The following is a 21,930-nucleotide window of genomic DNA, read 5'->3' on the forward strand; positions in this document are numbered from 1 at the left end:
CCAGAAACTCTTACCAATGGAGAAGGCACTGACCTAAATCTGCATCACAAATCTGACCATTGTTCACTGTGCTTTTCCTGCTAACCTTCCATGACTGGCTTCCTTCCCAAACTCCAGTCTTCTGTCTTCAGCTGAAGTTGGTATTTAAAGTAGGGGCTTAGGGGGCACCTGGGTGGTTCAGTTGGTTAAGCGTCTGACTCTTGGTTTCTGCTCAGGTCCTGATCTCATGGGTCATGAGATCGAGCTCCACGTCAGGCTCCACACTCAGTGCAGAGTCTGCTGGAGACTCTCTCCCTCTGCCTCTGCCCCTTCCTCCTGTGCTCATGTGCGTGCGGCTCGGTCTCTCCCTCAAATAAATACATAAATCTTTAAAAAAAAAATAAAGTAGTGGCTTGGGCCATTTCAGTGAGTTTTACTCAGTTTTCCTGGGCCTCTCCCATATGTATGTGTTATTAAACTACTGTTTTTCTCCTATTAGTTTGTGTTTGATTATAGGGTTCTCAGCCAAGAACTCAGAGGGTAGAAGGAAGATGATTTTCCATCTCTACACATATACAAACAATATCTAAGTTCATGGTCTTCTATGTTGTAATATAACTTTATTTACAAAAGTAAACAGGGGGCTAGATTTAGTCAGAGCAGCTTACAGTCTGCAGTTTGCCGTCTCCTACAGTATTCTTCTGCCTCACCATTGGTCTGCCTATCTCCAGTCTTCTTTCCTTACAACCTGCTCTCCACACTACTATCAGAATGATCTTCCTGCAATGCAGACCTGATTGTGGTGGCATCTTCCAGAAAAATATGGATATCGAATATCAATTCTCTCCCACTTAGTCGTTTTTAGCGTAGTACATGGCAAACCAGAAAACAAAACAAAACTATAGTCTCCTCTGCAGCAATGTGTAAACGTGTAGCAAGTCCTGGCCAGTGCACTACATGTAGCAGTGTGGTATGGAACTTCAAGGAAGGTTTCTCAACAACTAGGACATGGCCTATTGACCAGGAGTGCAGATGTGCTGGGCGGAATTTCAGCAACTATCATGAGCGTGGAAGTCCTGCAGTTAAGAATGGCAAAGGTAGGGGGCACGCAGGTGGCACAGTCGGTTAAGCGTCCAACTCTTGCTTTCGGCTCAGGACATGATCTCAGGGTTGTGGGATCGAGCCCCACATCAGGCTCTGTGCTCACCACGGAGTATGTTGTCCCTCTCCCTCTGCTCCTCACCCTGCCTGTGCGCTGTCTCTAAAATAAGTAAATAAAATCTTTAAAAAAAAAAAAAAAGAATGGCAAAGATAGCAAACAGAGCTCCTGGTGTTTTGTGGTAACTGCTGTTCTAGCCTAGGCTGCAAATTGCTGAATTTTTCTGTAGAGGAGAAGGCAGTAAACATGTATCTTGTTTAAGCAAATATTGTTTTGATTTTTGTCCTGTACAAAAATAATGCCAAGAGATATAGTAGCAATTTGTCATTCTGGGCTTGTCATAGGACTGCTTTCAGTTGCAAGTAACAAAAAACAACGACGACAACGACAACAAATAGTATCTGGAGGAACTGTCTCCTGGTTTAGGTCCTGTCGTCCAACAACTCAGGGCTAGCACTGGCCTTTCTCCCATAATCAAGATGGCTGCCACAGCTCTGGGAATCACATCCCCAGGAAAGGCAGAAAGAAGTGGCAAAAGGATCTGCTGGTTATACCTTTTATCTTAATCAGGAAAGGAGTAGCTTTCTCAAAAATCACCCGAATAGATTGCCACCGAGGTGCTCTACCCTTTCTCCAGCTGCAAGGGGGTCTTATAAAGCCAATATGGAGCCACGGGATATGGGTTTAGCCAACCTTCAGTGCCTAAAAACCTTGTCATAATTAACCATATCTTTCGGGATAAAGGTGCCAATAGAAGACGTAATTTTCATAGGTCTCGGAGCAGTGCTTCTCAGGCTCTCCTGAGCTTATGGATCCCCTGGGGTTCTTGTTGAAGTGCAGACTCTGATTTAACAGATCTCGGGTAGGCTGGAGAGTCTGCATTTCCAGAAAGCTCCCAGGTGATGCTATTGCTACCATACTGGCCTGGCAAGAACTGACAAGGGCTTCATGATTGGACCCCTGTGTTATTTTTACATCATCATCTTTTGCCTCTTCCTCTCCACTCAGCTCTGGCCATGTCTTACTTTCAATTCCCTGGAAGGGTCATGACTAACTGCTGACTGTCTCCCATGAAGTGCCCTCTGTCTGAGACATGCTCTCAGCCTCCCCTGCTTCACCCCAGGGGCTGTTATTCACACCTTGGATCCCACTGGGTATCACCTCCTCCAGGAAGATTTTCTGGATGCCGCTACCCTCCCTCCCAGGTGGAATTTCTCCCTCACTCATCTTTGGATCCCCAGGGCCCGGGACACAGTGGTTTGCTGAACAAATACATGTTAAATGAATCAATGAATGAATCAAAGAAATGACAAGATATTTACAAGCCAAATGCTCTGTCTTAGCTGGAGTCTTCATAGCCAGCTTTCCTGTGGATGACAGCTATAAATTATCATGCTTTTCCAAAGGCATATACTCCTTTTAAAAATTAAATAGAAGTTGCCAAGAGAAACCACTAAAGCTAACCTAATCATATAATTTAAAGCTAACAAGAGTTGCACATAAGAAATATAAAAACTTAAGGACTCTTTCTTACTATGCTGGAAGGATTCCTTGATTTAATGCATTCTCTTTCTCTAAGTCTAATGTCCCCCAAATTAGGGTTACTCAGGACTGGGCCCATTTACTGTTCATTATTGGTCCACATGAGAGAAGTACAGAAATGGGGACTGAGCACTTGGAAACCTTTTTGCTCACTTTACAGAATAATTTTATTTCATTTGACTCTAACCATAAAAACAGTCGCTTCTATTTCATGCCCTTTTCTTACTTTACTTTTTAAGAATAATTCATTTTTATCATGCTTCCAAACTGTTTTTCCCTACAGATAATTAATTTAGTGGTTCTCAGCTGGGAGTAACGTTGCCTCCCAGGGGATATTTGTCAATGTCTGGGGACGGTTTTCATCCTCGCAACCGCAGAGTTGGGGCAGGTTGCCCTGACATCCAGTGGGTAGAGACCAGGGATGCTATTCAACCCCCACAACAAAGATCGATCTGGCCCCAAATGGCAATAGCGCTGAGGCTGAGAAATGCTGATCTAAAGATCTAAACCCAGAAGCCAAAACCAGTTTATGGCCAAAGACGTTTTTTTCTTTTGCCTCTTCTCAGCTGATGAGCTGCTGCTTCCCACCAGAACCACAAACAGAAAAATCACATGCTCACATGCTTACATAGTTAGGTTTGCTAAGAACTTTCTGCTCTTCTTCAGGTCAAAGAATTTTCCCTCTTCCTCCCGACACCCTTGATTCCTTAATGGCAGAACAAAAAGAGAAGCACAACAGAATTATTACGCTGCAAGAGGGTCTCATGCCTCTTGCCCCCTATCATCAGTTTTTCTGACACTTAGCTCTTTGGTCTCTCCATCTTGCATTCAGAATGTGTGTTAGGACTAATCTGAAAGCAATGCTGAGACATTCACATTACGAAAACTTCTCTGCTGACCCTTCTGGCCACCATCTCTTACAGGATTAAATTAAAACTCTTCTCGTTGGACTTGCAGTTGCTGTTCAACCTTTCTGGAAAATAACTTTTCAAACACATGCGAACAGGCTCTCACGAGTGTTGAAGAAAAATATGAAACAGTGTATCTGCTGTTGTTTATGCTGATTTGCATTGCTACTAGAAATCATTTAATTTCAGTTCTCATTCAATGACTTGATCCTTTGTCATTTTGGCAGGGTCACCTGGGCTATTTATAGATAAACATGGTCACTGGCAAGTGGGCTAATAACTGTCTGTCAATAATTAAATTGAACCCGACATATTTCCTGGAGTTCTTTTATACAAATGAGGGCTTTGAGATCTTTACTGAAGCCATCCTAAAAATAATCTTCCTTCTCCTGCTGTTGCCTGGTATTATTTTTCAGAAAGGAGATGGTTGTTTTATTTTGGTGGTTTACCAAAATGCTGGTTATAAAGCTTATATTCCACAATAAAAGTTCTGATTGATATAAGAGCTAACATTTTGTTTACCATGTGCCAGCTACTGTTCTAAGCACTTTAATGATATATTAATATATCATTTAATCATGGTGACAAACCTACACTATAGGCATTATCGTTGTTGCCTCTTGACACAGGAGGAAACCTAGGCACATAGAGGTGATGGAACTTGGTCAAGTCTATAAAAGTACTAAGCAGCAGGGCTAAAGTTCAAACTCAAGCACACGGGATCCAGAAGCTTCCTTCCTCTCTTGCAAGTTAAAAGTCACGTAAACAAGAAAGTCAAGTAGAGTAGGAAATCAAAAGCCATCATTTGACCACGAGAGACTATGGACCCTGGGAAACAAACTGAGGGCTTCAGAGGGGAGAGGGGTGGGGGATTGGGATAGGCTGGTGATGGGTAGTAAGGAGGGCACGTATCGCATGGAGCACTGGGTGTTACACGCAAACAATGAATCATGGAACATTACATCGAAAACTAAGGATGTACTGTATGGTGACTAACATAACATAAAAATTAAAAAATAAAGCCATCATCTGTCTTCCTGAGAAGCACCACATGGAAACTAAGGTAATGAAGTTCCGTATCTTTCAGACTGCATCTCACCTCTCCTTGTTTCACTCACAGATTAAGTGGTCAGTTGGTATTTGTAGATTTGCCTCACACTGTAAGCTGGTCACCTACGTATTCGTTCTTCTCCACTCACCCCATCTTCTCCCTTTGTGATTTCTAAGTTTGGTCTGAAACCAGTAACTGCAAAACCATGCATTCTCTCCCTGGGAAGCCCCTGAGGACATCCCATGAGCCAGTCACACATCTGTACTGTGGTCTCTTTCATTATTACTAGTTGCCTGTTTGTCCCTGGAAGGGATAGTGGGAGCTGAAGTTCAAGAAGGCTATAAGAAAAATCTGGAACAAGAAAGGGATAAAGAAAGGGGGGGTAATCAGAAGGGGGAATGAAGGATGAGAGACTACGGACTCTGAGAAACAAACTGAGGGCCTCAGAGGGGAGGGGGTGGGGGAATGGGATAGACCGGTGATGGGTAGTAAGGAGGGCACGTATTGCATGGTGCACTGGGTGTTATACGCAACTAATGAATCATTGAACTTTACATCAAAAACCAGGGATGTACTGTATGGTGACTAACATAATTTTTTTAAAAAGTCTACTTTTTCTGATATTAAAAAAAGAAAAGAAAAATCTGGAACAGCTTTGCTGTTCAGCCCTGGATGGGAAGTCTTAGGCTCCCTCCCCCTACCTCCTCCTCCGACTTCTCCCTCCCCTTTCCTCCTCCTCCTCTTCTTCATCCTCTTCCTCCTTCCCCCTCCTCCCCTTCCTCTTCCTCCTCCTCTTCTTCTCTTCATGTCATCAGCACCATTTGAAGCTTAGCAGCCCCCAAATTAAAATGGCAGGTCAGAATGAAACCAAAGAGTAAGAGTGACTTTTCCGTGCCTCACAAGACATCCTCAAAGGGTGGTTTCTAAACCAGTAGCAGCAGCACCTAGGATCTTCTAGAAATGCAGATTCTCTTATCCCACCCCAGACCTGCCGAGTCAGACACTCTAAGGATGGGGTCCTGCAATCTGTGTTTCTAAAAATCTTCCTGGTGATTTTGATGCATGGTCATGTTTGAGAACCACTGCCCTACATTCATGATTCTCAATTCTGATTGCTTATTAAAAATTACCTTAGGAGTTGTAGGAGTCCACATTGCAAGCTATAGGCCCGACTAATGAGACTTTCTGGGGGTGAGACATAGGCATAAGATTTTTTAAAGCTTCCCAGGTAATTCCACAATGCAGCCAAGGTTCCAGACAGTGCCAATGTCCCAGGGGGCAAAAATCACCCCCGGGTGAAAACCACTGGGTTAGGGCGCCTGGATGGCTCAGTCAGTGAAGCATCTGCCTTCCGCTCAGGTCATGATCTCAGGGTCCTGGGATTGAGCCCCGAGTCAGGCTCCCTGCTCGGTGGGGAGCCTGCTTCTCCCTCTCCCATCTCACCCTGCTTATGTGCGTGCTAAGGAAATAAATAAAATAAGAAAGAAAAGAAAGAAAAGAAAAGAAAAGAAAAGAAAAGAAAAGAAAAGAAAAGAAAAGAAAAAAGAAAAGAAAACCACTGGGTTACAGTTCATCATTCTCTCTCCAACAATGATTATAAGCCAACCCTCATCAGAAACATCTATAGGGCTTATTCACTCATTCATTCATTCACTTGTGTTTTTGATTTTTTTTATGTAAATTAGTTCATTGAAGCAAGCAAAGAAGATACAGAAAGGCATGCATGCTAAGGAAGTAATTTTTTTTTTTGGTTATTGTTGACTTGTATTTTTTTTAATAATATTTTTTATATTATATTAGTCACCATACAGTACATCCCTGGTTTCTGATGTAAAGTTCCATGATTCATTACTTGCATATAACACCCAGTGCACCATGCAATACGTGGCCTCCTTACTACCCATCACCAGCCTATCCCAGTCCCCCACCCCCTCCCCTCTGAAGCCCTCAGTTTGCTTCTCAGCGTCCATAGTCTCTCATGCTTCATTCCCCCTTCTGTTTACCCCCCCCCCTTTATGCCTTTCTTCTCCTACTGATCTTCCTAGTTCTTATGTTTAAGGAAGTAATATTTAAAATAAAGTGGGCTCCTCCCAATCTGAAGCAACAATGCATTCCCTTTGCAACGAGATCGGTGTTTGAAATGAAGCATCTGCAATTTTCTGAGCTATTAATTGCCATAATATCTACAGAGCTTACTTAAAAAGCAGATTATTCAGCCCCACTCAGGCTCCTGGATCCAAATCCTTCAGGAAATCAGGAAGTTTGTTAGTGTCTGAAATTCTTAAGTGCCTTCAAGTTGGAGATGAACTGAATTGAGTATTTCTTATTAAAGGTAAATTGAATTTGTCTTTGGTACTTACTAAAGCAAAGTTTGGCTTGTTTGGGATCCTGTTCTTTATCCCAGGTAGAAGTGAATTGATATATGGTTCTTCCAAAGATTCCAGTTTAGCCAAGCAGAACCACTTGGAGAATTTAGACCTCTTCCAGGTGTGCAGTGAGATCAAGTAAAACTATAAAATTTCAATCCGGTGACAATAGTGTCATGTTTTGTGTAAATGAGTATTTCAATATCAATCCAGTAACTTCTTATTCAAAGATTCTTGACTGTAAAGGACATTCACTGTGAATGTCAATTTATACATCTTGAAAGCCAGGGATCACAGGAGTTTACGATTGGATTCTAGTTTACTTAAGGGTATGAGCAGTACTAATGGCTGTTTTCACAACTACTTTGGTCTTTGGAGTTCCCTTTATGATACCGTTAATCCTCTGTTAACTTCAAAATTTTTTTTGTAGAGTTCCTTGGCAATGTTCCAATCAGGCATCTACTTACTAGTTATTTTTGGTCTGTCCGTCATCTGTGTGTACACGAAACATGCTTCTTGGTTTAACCAGAGTTGGCTGTGCCGCAACCTGCAGCTTCTACCTGTAATGTCACCTGTAACCATTCACTCACTCACTCTGCGGGGATGACTGCAATCATGAATAGATGCTTTCAGCAGGACTCTGGCAAAAACCAAGACCACCACTGATAAAGGTGCCAGTCTTCTGCCTTGGGACATTAGTGAAAGGAACAGATCCCCCCCCAATATGTTCCTTTGGCATAAGGACCATTTGGAGCTAAAGGCAATCAAAACCCAACAGGATTCAGGAAAAGCTCTTTACACCTCCCTTTTAACTGCTTAAATTTATATCAGAAAGGGGGTCTATGGCCATACCACCCTGAACGCGCCTGATCTCGTCTGATCTTGGAAGGAAGGGGGCCTGTGCCAGGAAGAGAGCTATTATAAAAGATATTTTACTTAAGAAACACAGTTGCATAACAGGGCAGCGTTTATTTTGTAAACATCTCTCTGTTCTTGTGAATGGCCCTTCTCCCCCTTTGCATCCCCAGACCACTACCCTTTTCTTTAGCTCAGGATGTTATATAAGCTTCAATTACCTGACTGCCTTTGGGTCTCCTATTTTTAATGGGGCTCTCCTACATATAAAATTTGTTTTTCTCCTGTTAGTCTGCCTTCTGTCAATTATTAGACCAGCCAAAGAACCTAGAAGAGAAATTTCTTCCCCCTCCACATTAGCAAAGTCTTCACAAATGAGAAGGCATTTGAGCCGGCCTCACAGGTGGAATAGAAATCCATCAAGCAGAGAACAGAAGCCTATTTTGATGATAAATCCACTATCAAAGATTAGATGAGAATCTTTCCTATTTCTGTGTCTCAAGGAGGTCATGTACCATGACCTGAAACAGTGCCATTTTCTCAGTAATTAAAAGAGGTGTCCTCCCCCTACCATCACATGCACTTTTATGAATACAATTTCTCCCTCCAAAGAAAACAAGTTGGAGTAGAATATTTCATAATGTTGAAGTGTCGAAAAAGACAACAGGCCCAAAATGGAGTAACTTATGCTAAGCCCTATATCAACAAACTGAGACTTAATTAAAATGAAAAAGATTCAGCTCTCCCCAAAACAGCTTTTTTTTTTTTTAAGATTTTATTTATTTATTTGACAGAGAGAGAGACAGCCAGCGAGAGAGGGAACACAAGCAGGGGGAGTGGGAGAGGAAGAAGCAGGCTCATAGCGGAGGAGCCTGATGTGGGGCTCAATCCCAGAACGCCAGGATCACACCCTGAGCCGAAGGCAGACGCTTAACCGCTGTGCCACCCAGGCGCCCCATCCCCAAAACAGATTCTTAATCTGTCAGCGAGCCCTCTTGTTCAACTATAGACCCCAACAGTTAAAACCAGAAAAAGACAAGACCACTTAATTCGTGCTCTAACTGAAATCAAGTGTTCTTATTTGTCATTGCACTTTCTCGAGGCATTGACAAAGATATTTTACAATGACTAGACCATTCTAACCACCAGGCCAGAAAAGCCCTGCAAGCAACGGAATGCCTAGAAGACCACATTCCCTGCCCAAGATCACACGCTGAACACATACAGACCCCCACCCATGATCACATGCTCCCTGACTGCTCTTTTGCACATTACCCCATGAACCTCTCTCTATCAAACTCTAGGTGCCCATCTTGCCAGGAGAGGTCTGTTGTTAAGGCTTGAGCCTGCCATCTCCCCTGGCTGCCAGAACCTGAAATAAATCTCTCCCTTTCTCTTTTCCAAACCTGTGTCTCTTGAGTTACAGGCTTGTCTTGCGACGAGTTTATCTGAGTTTGTTCGGCAACAGTGTTGGCAAACGCAGACACAAGCTGTGCTTTTGATTTGACCAGCCCACTCAGAATTCCCCGTGACAGAGGGGATGAGCCAAGGCAGTGCCGGGGCTCACCCCTTTGTTTCCTGAGTTAACGGCTAGGATAGATCACTCTGTAACAAATCAATCAGGAATCATCCGGTCAGCATGACTTAGGTAATACGCCTGATTGACCCCTGCCATCCCCTAAGGGAAAGTAACCTTGCAATAACTAACCTGCTTTTTTGCCAGTGTAATTTTCTCGTTCCTGCTCCCTCCTGCCTATAAAAGCCTTTCATTTTGTACAGCTCCGCAGAGCTCTTTTCTATCTGCCAAATTGGATACTGTCTGGTTCAAATCGATTTTTGCTCAAAAAAAAAAAAAAAAACTCTTAAATTTTTTAATATGCCTCAGTTTATCTTTTAACCATCTGAATGCAATTAGTCACATAAAACTTCAAATTAGGCCAAAAAAAGAAAAACAAACATATGAATCAAATTTATTTCATTCTAACCCAGTGAATCAAAGGGGATGATTTTGACCCCCCAGGGGACATTTGGCAACGTCTGGGGACATTTAGGGTTGTCACACCTGTGAAATATGTGGACACTAGAGACCAGAGATGATGCCAAACATTTTACAGTGTGCAGGACTGCCCCCAAAACAAAGAATGGTCCAATCCAAAATGTCAACACTGATGAGGAGGCAAAAACCTGTTCTAATCCATGCCATACGGCTAAGGGTACATTTATTTAAACTGGCGTGCTTTCATTTGTGGAATGGAAATCAGTCCTACTCAAGTTCTTTGTTCCTTAGACAGTTTAAATGATAACATGTAAAATTTACCTTGTCCCACGCTCACTGCCGCATAGCTCCATCTATAAAACAGAGCCCCCGTGAATTTCGAACACTGTGCAAACTCATGCGAATTTAATAACTTTAGTTGTGGGAAAATAAGATTAAGAATCAAAGCATAGGGGGAGGACACCATAGCTCCGAGGCTCTGGGCCCATCAATGTCAGTCCAATGTAAATATTTATGGCAGCACATTGCACTATGAGCACATTTGTCTGGAAGAAACTTGTTTCAGCCCTCTGTAAGCAGAAGCCAAGTTTTCTAAATACAGCCTGTATTATTTGAAAGGACTAGTCCTACATTACATTTGTACCAGGTATAAACTGTATAGAAATATTCAGTCAGCAAACATGGAAAGAACTGGGGTGTTCTTATCTAAAATTGTATTTTTTAATTTGGTAGCCACTTAGCACATGTGGCTCTTGAGTATCTGAAATGTGGGGAGTCCCATCGAGGGGTGCTATTAATGTAAAATACACAAAGGACTGCCAAGACTTATTCCAGAAAAAAGCAAAAGTTCAATAATTTGTTTATAATAATGTTTTGATTATGAGTTGAAATAATTTTTGGCTATATTGGGTTAAATATATTCTTTTTCTTCTTAAATTTTATTTGAGAGTGAGAGGGAGAAAGAATCTGAAGCAGAGTCTGCACTGAGCACCGAGCCCAAAGCACGGCTCAATCCCACAGCCACAAGATTATGGCCTGAGCTGAAACCAAGAGTCAGATGCTTAACCAACTGAGCCCCCCAGGCACCCCAGGTTAATTACATTCTGAAAATTAAAAAAAATAAAAAATAGGTGAAATTGATGTGGCTGCCCAAAAATTTTAAATTATATATGTGTATATTATACCAATATATATACACACCTATATTGGTATATATTATATATATATATATATTATATATAACAGCACCATTGGACAGTGCTGTTCTAAAAACATACTTCGGTCATTCTTTTTTAATTTTATTGTGATACTCAAGAAAAGACCTTAGAGTTCACATTTCTTTTACTTTTTTTTGAGAGAGAGAGAAAGAGAGAGAGCGCGCGCGCGCGCGCGCGCAAGCAGGGAGGGGCAGAAGGAGAGGGAGAGACAGCATATTAAGCAGGCTGCACGCCCAGCATGCAGCCCAATGCAGGGCTCCATCTCACAACCCAGAGATCGTGACCTGAGCCAAGGTCAAGAGGTGGCTGCTCAACCGGCTGAGCCACCCAGGAGCCTCAGAGTTCAGATTTCTCACACACGTGTCCTTTGATCAGCAGGCCACTGGTTCTCAACTGTAGCTACGCATTGAGATCACCTTAGAGCGCTGTTAAAAAACTACGGATACTTGGACATCCATAGGCCAAAAAAACAGAACAAAACAAAACACACACAAAAAAACCCACCACTGCCACAACAATAAAAACCTAGACCTAAACCCCCACATATTATACAAAAGTTAACTCAAAATGGATTGTAGGTTTGTTGAAATCATTTCTAGGCCCAAGATGAAGTGCTCCTGCCCAGGTTGCCACATCAGCAAACCAGAAGTTAGATAACTCCCATGTCCTTGCAAATACTCCACTTGACCAAAAATGCAGTATATCCAGCCAGCCAATCCTGAAGTGCCAAGCCAACCTGGGGCCCTCTCACCCCGAACAAGGTTGGTTATGTGGCCCCAGCCAAACATAATTTGTCTTTTCCTTGTTATTTACCCTAGAAAAGCTCTCTGCCTTTTGCCCCACTTGGCAATCCTCCAAAACTCTGTTCTAGCATAAGGAGATGGTCCACTTTCTGAAGTGTTAAGGTTTGTATCATATATTTTCTTTAATTATTTTTTTAACAGTTTTAAATGTAAAACTGTAAAGCTTTTAAAATATCAGGGAAGATCTTCAGGATCTAGAGCTAGGAAGCAAATTTTCAGACTTCATACCAAAAATACGACCCATAAAAGAAAAAACTGACAAGCCAGACGTCATCAAAATCAAAAGCTTTTGCTCTGTGGATGCCCATGGGAAGAGGGTAAGATAAGCTGCAGTAGAGAAAATATCGGCAAACCCCTTATCTATTGAAACATCTAGACAACCGAGGAATGCTAAAACTCAACAGCAAAAATACAAATAATCGAGTCAGAAGATGGGCAAAAGATATGAATATTTCAGCAAGAAGGATACATAAATGGCAAATAATGCGAATATATTCAGTATCATTAGCCATTAGGGAAATGCAAATTAAAACCACTGCCTGTCGTTGACAATTACTTAGATACAAGTTTCAATTTAACAAAGTACTAACACCATCTCCTCCCATCCCCCCCACTCCTCTAGATTTTGATTTAAAATGGTCTGGAGTATGGCCTGGGCATTCAGAGTTTAAAATATCCCCTCTTCCCTCCCCTCCACGGTTTTAATGTGCAGCCAAGGTCAAGAACGATTCTTCCAGGACAAAGAATATAGCTTAATAGGAATTTATAAAACAGAGCCTGAAGGCAGGTGAGGGAAAGTGCTGACTTCGGGCTGATTGAGGATTATCTTCGCACTCGATCCCCAAATAAGAGAATGCAGCTTGTTCTCAGGATGTTTTTTATTCCAGCAGAATGTCTAGCCAGAGATTCAACTATTTCTATTCACTGGAAAGAACAGGATTTGGGCAAATTGACCAGGTAGCTGAAATTGTGATGCTTTCCTATTATAGCTCTCCTTCCCCCATTAACTTCCTTTTCAATCTTTTATGAAGGTGTTAAAAAGAAAACCACCCGTCCAAAATGGCATCACTTAGGCCAAGTCCTTAAATCAGGACTTAATACCTAATTTAAATTCAGAAATGCAGTCTTAATTGGTCAGGAATTTTATTATCAGTGCCTGTGAGTCAGCCACATGGGCCCACCCCAGCCAATAAAGGACGATGATGCAGATTATCTCGCTTCTCTTGGTGATCTCCCATTACTGGCCTCCCTGCCTCCTGCCTCACCACCCACTCCCCACTTTGCTTTAACTTAAAGATGGTATTTAAGGTGGTGGCTGAAGCCATCTTGGGGATTTACTCGTTTTCCTGCATGAGGAGTATTCCCCATATACGCATGAGGTATACATGTTAATAAACTTTGTGTTTCTCCTGTTAATGTTTAATTACAATGGTTATCTGCTAAGAGCACAGAAGGATGGGGGAAATTATTTTTCCTCCTGTACAGCAACAAAAATTTGAGGATCATTGTTTTAGGTCACTGGTTCTCAACTTTACCCGTGAGTTGTAATTACCTGGGGAAGATTTTATTTTATTATTTTTGAAAAAGATTTTATTTATTTAAAGAGAGAGAGAGAGAGAGAGAGAGAGAGAGAGAGAGAGAGAGAATGCATGCGTACCACAATGTGCACGCAGAGGAAAGGGCAGAGGGAGAGGGAGAAAGTATCTCAAGGAGACTCAGTGTTGAGCGTGGAGCCGGGCATGTGGGGCTCGATCTCAGTATGAAGAGATCATGACCTGGGCCAAAATCCAGAGTCAGGCGCTGAACGAACTAAGCCACCTAGGCGCCCCCCCCCCACCCCGCCCACGGGGGAGAGATTTTAAATATCCTCCTGCCTGATATCTAAAAATCCTGACTTGATTGTTCTTGATTGTTCTGAGGGGTGCGCCCAGGTCACGGGGATTTTTAAAGCTTGCCAAGTACTTCTAACAGATAGTCAAGGCTGAAAACTACTAGTTTAGGCATTCGTCCTTCTTTATCTTTCACAGAGATACCAGCCATGTTTTACCACACAGATACTTAGGACTCAGGACTGAACGCTATAATAGGAGAAAACTTCACAGGTAGGAGAGCATGGGGAGAGTCCCCTCCAGTTTCTCTAAAATCTCGGATTACTTTGTATGCTTTTAGGGCTGGGAAACTTTTCCACTTAGCACCGTTACCAGGGCGCAGTACAATATTCCCTTTCCCTTACAAAATGGATTTGTCTACTCTGAGCCCATAAGAACTTTCCTCACCACCCATCCAATTGCCGTGTAAATTACTACGTCAGTGGTTCTCAAAATTTGCGGCATAGTAGAATCTCTTGGAGACTTACCAAAAAATACCAAGTCCTGCCCCCCCCCCCCAAACAGTCTGATGTGATTGGTCTGGGGCGCAAACTGGGCACTGCAATTTTTAAGAATCCTTGTTGATTCAGATGTTCAGCTAAATGTGAAAACCAATGGCTCAAGTGGTATTTTACTTAGTGATGGGAAACTGACTTTGGGTACACACGCGTACCTTTTTGAATTATCTCAAGGGAAGCAGTCATGCAGAGCGGGTCTCATGTCCAGGCTAAGGACTCCTATAACACGGTGCCGTGTCTCCAAGTGCCATGGAGAATGTAGATGAATCGTTACCGGGAAAGCGGTCTTCCAAACTCAGATGGCCCCTCTCACAGCGAAGGTCCCTACCTCGGCCCACAGTCTCCTGTGCGAACGCCCGGAATTCCTGGCCACACCGGTTCTACACATGCGCAGAATGGAAAGTAGCTCTTATGCAAAACAGGGACTCTCATCAACGCTCGACCTCCTGGTGGGCAAACTTTACCCCATCATCAAATGCAAATTAAAGCTAAGCCAATTTGAGTACTAACTGCCTCTACCTTAACTCCTGAGGGGGCTGGTGTTCGTGATCACACCTCCAAAGCGCGTGCCACCTGCGGACTGCCATTTTCATCAGATGTGCATAATTATACAGCCTGGTTTTGAAGAGATCTGCTTGCGGTCTTTTCCAGACTCCACAGTAGCGGAAGACATTTTCCCAAGTTAAAAATCTCCTCTCCACCCTCTTCCAGGGCACTTTCAGTTTCAAAATGAGCCTCTGAGAGGAACCACCACTCCTGGTAGCAATCTTTAGGGAGATTTGGAAAGGAAGTTGAAATAACGGTCATACGCTTTGCATTGTGATTAGAAGTCCATTCTCTTGCTGAAAGGGATGAGTGCCAGAAGATGAGTCACTCTGATGGGGGGGGGGGGAGAATGTCAATAGCAGGGACAGTATGTGACGGGGCCCTCGGAACCTGGCTAAAGGTAGGCGAACAAGTGGGATGAATGCTTGTTGCCCCAGATTTTCTTGGGCTGACGGATTGGGAAGCAAACATTTCAAACATCTGGGAGACACTGGTGGTTTTGTCCAGCTGAGCGCACTGGAAGCTCTTTCCACATGCTGACGGTGACGGGTAGTCAGCAAAAATGTGGCTAAGAAAAATTGGAACCTCTAAACTTCCTGTTGGTTCTATATGGTTCTTTTCCCACACGAGGGACAGTGTGTCCTGGGGTAAAGAGATCCCTACACCAGGGAGTCAAACAATTCTGCTATGTTCAACCTCAAGGCTCAGAAGACTCTGCCTGCAAAGCTGTGTCTCCCGATCGGGTCCAGAAACAGAGACAAGAAGCAATTGCATTTCATTACGTGCACTGGCTTTTCTGGACTGTTTCAAATTCCAGGAAAGTTAAAAATAACAACAACAACAAAAACCTATACGGGTGGTTCTCATACTACCAGAATCCCCTGGAGCGCCTGTTAACACCCCCCACCCAGTGCTTCTGGTTCTGCAGGTCTGAGGTGGGGCCTGAGATTTCGCATCCCTAACAAGTTCCCAGAGATGCTGAGGTGCCAGGGACCACACTCTGCGAGCCACTGCTCTGAGAAGAACTCTGGGTATTTTTTTTTAACCTTAAAGGATGACTTGCACAGGACTTTGAGGTCTTACACCCAGTACCGCTGGGTGTAGATATTCAGCTCCCTAGTAGGTCAAGTTAGCACAGGATCTGGAGTCACATGGAAGATGCTGACTCCGGAGGCCCACGATGGGACTCGTGTGACAGGAAGTCCTGGCTTCACAAGCAGAACAGCAGTTGACCACAAGCCAAGAAAAATAATGTAGAAACACTGTTGGGAACCTGAAGGGAAATACCAAACCCTAAATGCAGAAAGTGTGTGCTGGGGGTGAGGAGAGACAGGGAAGATGAAGGAATGTTCTTTTGTGGAGGAGATGCTCATCTTTTATATGGTGGACAGACCATCCTTGAGAGACTGAGCAAGAGAGTTCTGGTTATTTACTAATTCATAATTATTAATGACCACAGGGTGCACGGGACTGTGTTGCAGGACACATGTGATAGAATTTCCTAGTTGAGAGCTTTGTGACTTTGGGATGTGGTGCCAGTGGACGGGGGGCGGGGGGGGGGGACTGTCTTCCCTGAAGACTTACATTTGGGACTTGACCCTTGTTTATTGGTCAGCCAGGACTGGTTTTACCCAGACTCTCCTAGATGCAGAAAAATGGATTTAATGATATCTTGAGTTCCATTTCTTCTTTCTGTAAACAGGTAGAGGAAGGAATGCTTCATTGGGAAGCTCTGCGCCGTCTCTCTCTTCCCCTTCCCCACTACCTCCTTTTGTATAAAGATTTTATTTATTTGACAGAGATAGAGACAACCAGTGAGAGAGGGAACACAGCAGGGGGAGTGGGAGAGGAAGAAGCAGGCTCCCAGCGGAGAAGCCTGATGTGGGACTCGATCCGGAATGCCGGGATCACGCCCTGAGCCAAAGGCAGACGCTTAACGACTGCGCTACCCAGGCGCCCCCCCACTACCTCTTTCTGAGTCTATACAAACTCTTCTACAACTCTATGCTGTGGACAACTGAGAACAAAACCGTTCCTGCCTACAGACGCGCAAATTCGCTCTCTGGAGGGTCCATCTTCTTCCCTCCCCCACCACTTGTCTCTACCTCTCTGCAATACCCTTCTGATGCCAACTCCATGGTCCCCACAAGTCTGTCCTCCCTTCAGATGCCAGCTCCAAGTTCGGTGGTCCCCAAGCCACCTGCACACCTGACCAATTGGCTACAAATTCGAGTCCCACTACGCCCTCACCTTCAATGATTCACTAGAATGATTCACAGAACTCCAGCAACTTCTATACTTAGGATTCCACTTTTATTGTCAAGGGTACAAGGAGGACCCGCACAGGAACAGACAGACGCCTAGGGTGAGGTCTGGGAGGATCTCCAACACAGAACGACTGTGTCCTCTCCCCAGGAAATCAGGGAATGTCACCCTTTCAGCACACATAGGTGTTCACTGAAGGGGAGCAGACTTCGCCACCCCAAAGTAAGTCCCTTTGGCATAATGATTACCCGGAGCTAAAGGCAATCCAAACCCAGCAGACTCAGGAAAAGCTCTTTTCCTCCTCTCCAACTGCCAAAATTTACCATGCAAAGGGGCCTGTTCCAGAAAGAGAGCTATTACCAAAGATAGGTATTTTCACTTAAGAAATGTTATCTGAATGGGGCAGCCTTTGTTTTCCAGACATCTCCTCTCCATTCCTGTGAGCGGCCTTTCTTCCCTTTGTAGCCACACAGCCTGGCCCTTCTCCTGAGCTCCTGATGTTATTTAAGGAGTCTCATTTACCTGTCCTGTGGGGCCCATAGTTTTATAGGCATCCCATACATACAAAATTTGTTTTCTCCTGTTAATCTGTCTATGTCAACTTACTAGACCAGCCAAAGAACCTAGTAGGGAAGAAGGGACTATCGTCCTGTCCCCACATCATGAAGCAGGAAGCTCCCCAGAGTCTGCGGTCCAGCCCTCATTACATAGGCCACAGAACTGAACTCGATTCAGTTCCTGATCTGGAAGGCCAGTCTGCTATCACCTGGTTCAAAGCCCCAGCCTTCTAATCACTCGGTCAGTCTAATCACAATTGGCCGCCATACTGAGTCATGGCCTTAGCATAAAGGTGTGGTCCAAGGGCCCACCATAGGCAACCGAGCCATTTCTACCATGAAATTCCACAGGTTTCAAAGTTACCTCTCAAGAACCACCAGAACAAAGTCCAGCCAAGTTCTTGATGGTACAACAGCCCCCATTTGCACATTTTAATATTCTTGATCTAGAAAGGTGTCTGTCCTTTGGATTGTTCTTTTGGTTACAGCAACCGGTTTCCTTTGTTTTGAGTCTTAAAACTTGGGTACCTGTAGCAGGAGTGTGGGGTGCCCCAATTGGGTGGGGGCCAGTGGTGTGGGCGGTGAAAGAATTCACCTGAGGCAGAACAAAGGAGATGGAAGTTTATTGAAAACACAACAAAGGAGCAGCGAACAGGACAGCAGAGGAGGGGCTATACTTATGGGGCGGGGGAGGAAGGGAGTACACAGACCTACGGAATTTTTTTTTTTTTGGCTGGTTTTACGTAGCCCATTGGACAGTTAGGGCTTATGGCTCTTGAGGTGGGTCGCCTGATAAGCCTGTTTGCGTTCAGCCCGGTGGTCACTGTGGGCCTTTTTATCCTGCTCAGGTCTCCATTGCTCAGACCTGTTGCCTAAAAGCGGCCTCTACAAGCACTGTCAGCCATGTTCTCGGGCCACCCCCTCATGTTGTGCTGAAGAACCCAATGCCCAGAGATAACTGAAGGGCTCTGGGGCCTCACAGCCAGGTGCGGGGCCTGACCCGGGCCTAGAATTTCTGCTTCCGGATTTCTGCTGTAGGTCTTGTTAGCAGGGTAGGAAAAAATTTTCCATCCGAAAACCAACAGAAGTTGAATAACATGTATACTGCTCTATACTTGCGAGGAACTCAGAAAAACTGAGTAACTCCCCCCAATGGCCCAAGACACCACCTTCAATATCATTTCCAGCTGAAGACAAGAGATGTGGGGGAGGAGAACCGTTTCTGGGAGGTGAGCTGCAAAGCACTGTGACCAGGGTAGGGCTATTCTGCCGATTTCAGTCAGTGCCTTCTCCACTGATGAGGTTACTAAAGGTTTAGTCGTTCTCCCCTCCTTGGTGCAGAGAGGGGGACGCCCATACAAGGGGAGATTTCCCTTATCCACGTAAATGGCCTTCACCAAAGTGTAACTTCTACTTGGCTTTCAGCACTCCTCCAGCGTCTGTTTCCCGAAGTAATCCGCTCAAAATAACCCCCATGCCCAAGAAGCATATTCTGGGGTGGCATATTCAGCCCCCCTTTATGTTCTTCACCACCACGTATATACGACCTATCCAAACCCCTGTGTTCCTGTCGCCACCCTTCTCCACCCATGCCTGGCTCCCCAAAGCCAAGGCCATCCAAACCCTATTTACTCCAGTCAGGAACGCTCGGCTTTTCCTAACTCTTCAGATTGTGAACGTGTTGCGGATGAGGATGGGGTCTCGTCCCACTTTGCACTGGTATCACCTAAGATAATCCCACTGGCGTGGGGAATGTGCTCAATAGAAAACCGTTTATAAAAAGCCCTAATAGCTACATACCTAACTGACAAAGAGCAAGTGATGGCGATCAACATAGGATGTTGGCTACATGCCTGAAAGTTACTTTTCTTGCATTATCACGTATAAAACTCCGAGCAACTCCACAGAGCAAGTACAGTATTACTACTATTTACAGATAAGAAAGCAGACGCTCACGAAGGTTGAAAAACTTACCCAAAGTCAGCGAGACAGAAGGTAGCAGAACCTGGTTTGTTTCCTGCGTTAAGCTCTTAACCTCTAGGCCAGCATTTTGTAAACTTGAGCGTTCATCGCAATCACCTGCAGGGGTGGTCAACGCCCCACCTCCGTGGAGTGGGTTGTGGAGTTTGCGTTTCTGGCAGTTTCTCCAGGGATGATGAGGTCCACATGTGAACCACTGATCTGGGTTCTAGTGCGGCAGGGTTTCTCCGCCTTTAGTGTTCAACGTTCTCAGTCACCCTGCTTGGAAGAAGGAAGAGGTAGACCAGATGAAGAGTGGTGGGCAGCAAAGCCAGGTTTACTGGGCGAAACTACACACCTGAAGAAGGAGGGGACTGGAGAGGGTTGCGGTTGGAGTTTTAAGTCTAGGGGTTTTTATGAGATTGTTGGCGGGCTGTTTTAATCCGATGAACCCTCGAGCCTGTCACCCAGTCAGGTTTTGTCCGCGTGCTCATCTACGTATCAGGTAGTTGTTTACGTGGGAGAGGGCGGGGGCTCCTTCCAGCGTGGTGTGGAATAACAGGATGGGGTCTTTTTCCTCTTAAGGGTAGCTTCCTCTTAGGACAGGGCCCTTGCCCCGCCTGCCTTTCTTGTCAGTATCTTCCATTACTGGCGAACAAAACGAACACAGGGCAACATGACCTAAGAACAAATGAAGGCCAAGCTCTAAACACCAAGGGCTTCCTGTACGTTTTCTGTTTTTACCAAGCAGACACAAGCAACCCAGGTTTCTTCTTTCATTGGTTATTAAGTGTATGATGGGACTGGGGCAGAGCTTGAAATTAAGGGAAGTGTAGAGGCTGCTTTTAGGCCTAACAGGCTTGAGCAATGGAAATGTAGAAAGGGCCCATCAGGTGACCCCCCCCCCAAATATTCACAGGCCCTAACTCACCAAGGGGCTACTTACACCGGGGCACAGTTCCCAAAAAAGGGGAAGTTCCCTACCGCCTCACGGTCTCCCTTTAAAAACAGCCCCCACCCACTGCGGAAGCTTCCCCTCTCCTGTCCTGCCCACCGCCCCCTTGCAGGTGCATTCAATAAACTTGTCTCCTTTGTTCTGCCTCAGGGGGTGAATTCTTTCACCGCCCAGGCCATCGCCCCATGTTGGAGGCCGCCATCTGATCGGACAGACACCACAATTAGACACCACAGGATGTCCTTTAGCAGATGGAAAAAAAAAATCGCCAGTAAAGTACCTATTTCTGTGCAGATTTCAAAGCTGAAATACAGGGTTGTTTCCTATCAGAGCTTCCTATCAACTGTATTTTCTGTGAAAATGATACAGCGGAACAGGGGAAAACGCATTTGAAACTCTTTTCTAGCCAAGCCTGTGGCAACCAGGGAGAAGGTGGGGGGAGGGGTCGGGGTTACCTGTAGTGGCCTTTAGGGGGGAAACAAGAAATGTGTGCTTACCTGCGCAAGCCTTTTGCAAAAACCTAGCCTCCAGCTGTGACATTCTAGGCAGCTGCCGCTCTGCTGACCAAGGTCCACACAATACGCCTAATCCTTCTGAGTCGAAGGTCAGCGGATCTGGATTGTTGGATTAGATATCAAATAGATGCTGGAACGGCCCTTTCAACACGTGCCCACACTGACCAAGGAAGAATCTTTGGTTTAAAAGAACCGGCCCCTTGAAAGTGGTAGCTCTCAACCTTAATTGGAAAATGGCATCACCTGGGGAGCTTTTGTAATTTTTTTCCCCCCCCATACCCGGGCCACAGCCCCAACCAATTACAACAGTCTCTGCAGGTGGACCCAAGCATTGGCATTGTGGAAGCTTCCCAGCTGATACCAATGTGCAGCCCAGTTCGAGAGTCAGTGTTCCAAAGCAGCACTTCTGAAAGTTAAATTGCATAGGATTTCCCTGGGGATCATGCTGAACTGCAGATTCTGGCTCAGTGAGTCTGGGGTGGGGCCTGAGAGTCAGCATTTCTAACCGGCTCCCACGTGTGCTGAGGCTGCAGTGTATCTCTCGTGTAAGCAAAGTAGCAAAATGGGAAGGTTGTGTTGCATGGAGACTCTCCTGCTTGCCTGGACTCATAGCAAGTACCAGAAAATGTCAGAACATCCGCTACTCAGCCCTATTGAGAGTGTTAATATCCTGTCTCTGGTGAGGAGGCCAGGAAGTTCCAGAAAAGCTGAAATCCTCATTTCTCTTACCTCGCCTCACTACTATGAAAGGCTCCAGGATCTTCTAGAATAGCATAGTATGTCCCTCTGGATGGACTGTCAGATCCAGTGAGCCTTCAGCAATCCTATGTTTAGTATTACTCGGTGAAATCAGTTTTCAGCACACAGGATA

General features: G+C 44.7%; 1 long non-coding RNA gene across 1 annotated transcript in view; it reads right to left on the minus strand.

Moving 5' to 3' along the window:
• Positions 1 to 20,586, minus strand: part of LOC130543358 (uncharacterized) — a 78,744-nt gene extending 58,158 nt beyond the window's left edge. Inside the window, exon 1 of the long non-coding RNA XR_008958677.1 lies at positions 19,605 to 20,586. This is a non-coding gene — a long non-coding RNA (uncharacterized LOC130543358). The remainder of the gene's footprint in view (positions 1 to 19,604) is intronic.
• Positions 20,587 to 21,930: the final 1,344 nt, after the last annotated feature.

Source organism: Ursus arctos, chromosome X (genome assembly GCF_023065955.2).
Source record: "Ursus arctos isolate Adak ecotype North America chromosome X, UrsArc2.0, whole genome shotgun sequence".
Classification (NCBI taxonomy): domain Eukaryota; kingdom Metazoa; phylum Chordata; class Mammalia; order Carnivora; family Ursidae; genus Ursus; species Ursus arctos.